Source organism: Triticum urartu, chromosome 7 (genome assembly GCF_003073215.2).
Source record: "Triticum urartu cultivar G1812 chromosome 7, Tu2.1, whole genome shotgun sequence".
NCBI classification, from domain to species: Eukaryota; Viridiplantae; Streptophyta; class Magnoliopsida; order Poales; family Poaceae; genus Triticum; species Triticum urartu.
In genome coordinates this window covers 157,324,688-157,331,048 of record NC_053028.1, presented here as the reverse complement: position 1 = coordinate 157,331,048, position 6,361 = coordinate 157,324,688, and the positions used below count along the sequence as shown (strand labels likewise).

General features: G+C 42.4%; 1 pseudogene; it reads right to left on the bottom strand.

The window, feature by feature from the left end:
- Window positions 1-3,391: 3,391 nt before the first annotated feature.
- On the bottom strand, window positions 3,392-3,530 carry LOC125526135 (annotated as a pseudogene).
- Window positions 3,531-6,361: the final 2,831 nt, after the last annotated feature.

Genomic DNA, 6,361 nt, shown 5'->3' with positions numbered 1-6,361 from the left:
GGCAGCGGAGAAGCAAATCACGGCCACACGCGCGGATGAGGTCGCGATGGCTGCCATTCGTGCTGACCCCACATCTTGGAGGAGCACCTTGCCATTTGGTAGCTACGCCAGTTAAGCATGCTCGGTTTACCCGTTGCGTGTGCTGCTCCTGCCTTTCCTTCACAAATTATAGTGAATTGTGCTATCTAATTTTACCATGCAATCTGTTGCTCTAGTGTATATGTTCTATATGTCCTGCAATGTGGTGCTCACTTATTAACTATTTTTTAATTAGTTATCGTCTTCACTTAACTGTTTGGTTCAATTCTGCAAATGTGATGTTCAATTCTTCAGGCTTCAATTTTGTATTGTCTTCCATGTGAGAAATAAATCGAATTTATCTTTAAAAAATACATGGGAAACAAATACAATTGTTGTATTTCCAAGCTGTCAAGCATGCTTGGTTTGGTTATACATTGTGCAATGTGGTGCTTAGTTAACGTTTGGTTCATTTGTGTTGTGGTGTTTAGTTAGCTGTTTGGTTCAATTCTGCAATGTGATGTTCAATAGTTGTGGGTGCATTCTATTATTGTATACCATGTGAGGAATAAATTGAATTTGGTTGTAGTAAATACATGAGAAATAAATACAATTGCTACAATTGGTTGTAGTTAACTGTTTGGTTAACTGTCTGATCTTCTATTAGGAGTATGTTATATTGTGCAATGTGGTGCTCAGTTAATGTTAGTTCATTTGTTGTGGTGTTTAGTTAATTGCTTGGTTCAATTCTGCAATGCAATGTCCAATTGTCGTGGGTAGAATTTTGTATTGTTGTGCGTGTGAGGAATAAATCGAATTTGGCTGCACTTAATACATGAGAAACATATACAAGTGCTATATTTTCTAGTTCTTAATCATGCTTGATTTGAATAAATGGGTTTTCCATGTGGCTTGAATTAATCTGATGAATCTGCAATGTGCTTATTTTTTATCAACATATTTTACTGATAGCATGCGAACCCTTACTTAACCTGATGACTAACTACCATATATGTGTTGCAAGGAAACAATGGGAAGCACCGAGGTTTACAATCGAGGTTAGCACGTGCATGGTTCGTTGTCTAATAGCACATTATTGTGCAATTGCAGGAACCATTCTAATATTTTGGTTTTTAACAATTTGGTCTTGCACATGTAGGTCCTGCTGTCAGAGGTTTTGATCCACTGTTCAACCCTTTTTTGCATATAGGGAAATGAGTTGTCCATGAATATCAATCAAATTAAGAAACTCAGAAAGATTGTTAGGATAAAGAAATTAGCGACAAAAAACAATAAGATCTTTGTCTGCACAATGAAGAAGACATTAGTTCACTACAATATGGTACTAACTATTATACCTTGCCTTTTTTATTCCTTTGCCCCATTTCCAATATAGAGAAGATATTTATGCACATCCTTGTTTTCAGGCCTTTCCAAAGCAGTTCACTGATGATTACCTCTCAACCCACATCTATGGTCAGGAGGCGAGGAAGGTTTTCATACATCACCAACGGTTCAATATTGAAGTGTTCCTAAAGAGGACGAAGGACGGACGGTCAATCATCCATAGGCACTGGCCTAAAGTTGCAAAGACCTTCAACATGAATGAAGGCTCAATATTCGCCTTCCGCTTCAGCAGTTTTCCAGATGAGATGCATCTGTCTATATACCATCTATGATGCTAATTTCGAAAGGTTATACATGTTGCATGTGAAATTTGGTGTTGGTGCAGATGTGTAATGGGGTAGCTGAGTGCTGAAGCTGTATCATGTTGTACTCTCATGTATTTCAATTATGAAATTCTGCTTCCTTAATATGGAAATGAAATATATTATGTGCTTAATATGAATGTCAATTAGAGTAATAAATGGATTATTAATAATAGGGCAATTAGCCTGCTAATGGCGAATTAGCCTGCTAATTGGGTTTTGCTGTTGCAAACGGTTGTTGAAAAAATACTGTGGGCGATGACCTTAGGCAACACACACAGTTTCTAGGAATAAACCGTGTTGGATCAATGAACAATCACACACGACTTTCTCTTAAAAACTGTTTGCATTAGGCCACCTTGCGCAAACGTTTACCACATAAAAACTGTGTGTGATGGACAACCTTTGCCACATAGTTTCTTCTACGGACCGTGTGTGATACATTCAATAACGCAAACAATTTAACGGAAAAAATTCTGTGTGATGTACCTATGAACGAAAATGTTTTCCTTGGAGCGACTGTTTGGGATGTACATACGAACGGAAACGTTTAGTGGGGACTAACTGTGTGGGATGTACTTGCGGCCGGAGACAATTTCACCGTATAATTGTATTTTTTAGCTCTATTGTACGTATTTCCGTATTTGAGCGCTCGTCGGTCGCACACGTCCTCATTTTGCCGAGCGTGTGTGCCAGGAGGGCATATCCCTGATGGTTTCTAGGCCGTGTGGGAAGGACCCCCCTATCGCCCACACTCATTAGGCGATGGTTCCAAATGCCGTCGCGGAAAGGGGTTAAAAACCGTTTGTATAGGACAGATGCGTACCAGTGACGTGAGACTATTCTTGCTAATGATTTTGCAAAATAAGAGGAGATGGGTGGCCTAAACATCGGTGCCACCTATCCGGAGATAGCTTGGTGGCACTGAGCATGTGCTTCTTGACATTGGACCCCGTGTGCCTAACTGGGTAGAGTCCTCTTCTACCCCTGCCTTGAAGGAGCACCTTCTTCGTTCCCTGTTCCTTGACAAGAAAAGAATAGGGATGAATATCAACAAAAGAATCATTGTCAACAGTAAGGCGGCTAGCGGAAATTAGACTTTTGATGGCTTGAGGTACATGAAGAATGTTGTTTAGATGAAGATCACGGTCAGGAGTGTGAATAGCTGAATGACCAATGCGTTTAATAACCATACCTGATCCACTAGCAGTATGAATCTGCTCGTTCCCAGTGTAGCGGTCATGCACGGTCAGCTTTTCTAGATCTCCCGTGATGTGGTCGGTAGCACCATGTCCAAGTACCAGTTGGTGTCCACCCCATACTGTGGTGCAGCAAGGTTGGCCAACTTCTCCTCCACACCTTGGTAGGATTCGTCATAGCGCTTCCAGCACTTCCAGGCTAAGTGGCCCATCTTGCCATGGATATGGCACTGGACCCTAGAGGCGGAGGCATATGGTTGTTGTTGTAGTTGCCCCCGCCACCGCCGTTGTTGCCGTTGTGTCCGCCGCCGCCACCGTGACCTCCTGGTTTGGAGTAGCCGTCGCGGTCACCACCATTCCTGCCTTGTCTGTGGCTGCGATCACCACCGCCACCGCCGTGTCTGCGGCCTCAAGTAGCGGCATTGGCAAAGGATTGCGACCCTCCGCCCCAAAGATTTAGCCTCGTTTCGAAGCTTAGCAGTTGTGAAAACAGCTCGGCCACGATCACCGGCTCCTCCCGGGAACACATGGTGGACACCACCGGGTCGAAATCTTCATCGAGCCCGGCCAAGATGTGGGAGACGATGTCGTCCTCGTCCACCCACTTCCCTACGGTGATCAGTTCGTCGCAGAGGGACTTGATCTTCCCGATGTAGTCGGTGATGGAGGAGTTGCCCTTCTGCAGGTTGGCGAGGGCGATCCGAACGTTGCTGCTCTGGGAACGGGTGTGAGATGCAAGCATCCCTTCAATAGTGTTACAGAGCTCAGCCGAGGTGTGGCACGAAGCAACCTGGATGGCTATCTCACTAGGAAGTTTCGTCGAGAGATAGGAGAAGACTTGTTGGTCTTGTGCATACCAGGTTTGGAACTCAGGGTTCGGCGCCTTCGCCATCGTCTTGCCATCAGACGAGGTCACGTCGATCTGCATGGGTGGTGGTGGCTGCTCGACGTCGAGGTACTTGGCCATCTGCGCTCCCCGGATGGCCGAGAGCACCGTCGCTTGCCATAGCGCTTGGTTGCCCTTCGTGAACTTCTCGATGGTGGCGTGAACAAATGGCGAGGATGGGAAGGAACTTGAAGACGCTACCATGGATGAGCTCGGGGATGGCTCTGCTTACCATGAAAGAACTAGAGATGTGGAAGCGTATGCATCATCACAGGGACGCGTGCGTGTGATACGACTCCAACGTATCTATAATTTTTGATTGTTCCATGTTGTTATATTATCAATCTTGGATGTTTTATAGTCATTTTATATCATTTTTTGGTACTAACCTATTGACATAGTGCCAAGTGTCAGTTGTTGTTTTCTGCATGTTTTTTACATCGCAGGAAATCAATACCAAACAGAGTCCAAATGCAGCGAAACTTTTTGGAGATTGTTTTTGGACCAGAAGACAACCAATGGGCCGAAGAAGCACCTAGGGGTGCTCCGAGGGGAGCACAACCCACCAGGGCGCGCTAGGAGGCCCAGGCGCGCCCTAGTGGGTTGTGCCCACCTCGGGTGCCCCCTGAACCACCTCTTTGCTCTATAAATACCCCAATATTCCAGAAACCCTAGGGGAGTTGACGAAAATCAATTCCAGCCGCCGCTGAGTCCAGAACCACCAGATCCAATCTAGACACCATCACGGAGGGGTTCACCACTTCCATTGGTGCCTCTCCGATGATGCGTGAGTAGTTCTTTGTGGACCTTCGGGTCTGTAGTTAGTAGCTAGATGGCTTCCTCTCTCTCATTTGATTCTCAATATAATGGCCTCTTGGAGATCCATATCATATAACTCTTTTTGCGGTGTGTTTGTTGGGATCGGATGAAATTTGAGTTTACGATCATATCTATCTTTTTATCCATGAAAGTTATTTGAATCTTCTTTGATCTCTTATATGCATGATTTCTTATAGCCTCGTATTTCTCCTCCGATATTTGGGTTTTGTTTGGCCAACTTTATCTGTTTATCTTGCAATGGGAAGAGGTGCTTTGTAGTGGGTTCGATCTTACGGTGCTTGATCCCAGTGACAGAAGGGGAACCGACACGTATGTATCGTTGCTACTAAGGATAAAGCGATGGGTCTATCTCTACATATTAGATCTTGTCTACATCATGTGATCGTTCTTATTGCATTACTCCGTTTCTCCATGAACTTAATACACTAGATGCATGCTGGATAGCAGTCGATGTGTAAAGTAATAGTAGTAGATGCAGTCAAGAGTCGATATGCTAATCTTGGACATGATGCCTATATAATGATCATTGCCTAGATATCGTCATGATTATATGAAGTTCTATCAATTTCCCAATAGTAATTCATTTACCCATCGCTTGCTATTTTTCTCGAGAGAAGCCACTAGTGAAACCTACGGCCCCCGGGTCTCTTTCTCATATTATTTAGCCTTCACAATCTATTTTATTTGCCTTTTATTTTTATACCTATTAAACCAAAAATACAAAATACCTTGTTGCAATTTTCTCATATTTTTGAGCTTCCAGTCATAAAGAACCCTAAAATTAAAAAGTTGGCCACTCTCGTTCTTATGAATGAGTTTGACTAGATAATACGGGAAGCTAGGGAAATCATTGACTTTTCTGGTATGAATCATGAAAAGCCCGTGATAGATGAAATTCTTTACAATAGCGATTATGCGTTAAGACATTTGCTTGGGGATAATAAAATCTTTGATGAGAATCTTAAAAAGGAAGTACCATTCTAGATGTAATCCAACAAGTTTTCAATAATGTTAATCAACATTACTCTTGGATTGTTGCCGGAAATCAACGTGGTTATGATAATGGGCAACTTAATAATGCTAAGGTTTCTATGGATAATATGTTTTATGTTGTTTTTACAAAAACCCATGATGAAAACACCTCTAAAGGAATTAAGAAGAAGGATGACAAAACTTAGATCCTTGCTTTATGCCTAGCTATGGGCGTAAAACTATAGCGCTTGTTGGTAGGCAACCTAATGAATAAAATTTATTTTTTCTTTTTTGCTTTCTGTTCTTGAGTGCTTGCACAATTATGCTATTGTTATAATTGTGTTTTTTGTGTTTTAATTAGTGTTTGTGCCAAGTAAAGCCTTTAGGATCTTCTTGGGTGATAGTTGTTTGATCTTGCTGAAAAACAAAAACTTTTGCGCTCACGAAAACAATCCTCATTTTTAATTAGAGCGTGATAAAATACCAATCTTTTTTGCAGAAGATTAATATACAAATTGCCCAGGTCTTCCTAATTTTTCAGATTTTATGTTAGATCTTACGGTGCTTGATCCCAGTGGCAGAAGGGGAACTGACACATATGTATCGTTGCTACTAAGGATAAAATGATGGGGTCTATCTCTACATAGATAGATCTTGTCTACATCATGTCATCGTTCTTATTGCATTGCTCCGTTTCTCCATGAACTTAATACACTAGATGCATGCTAGACAACGGT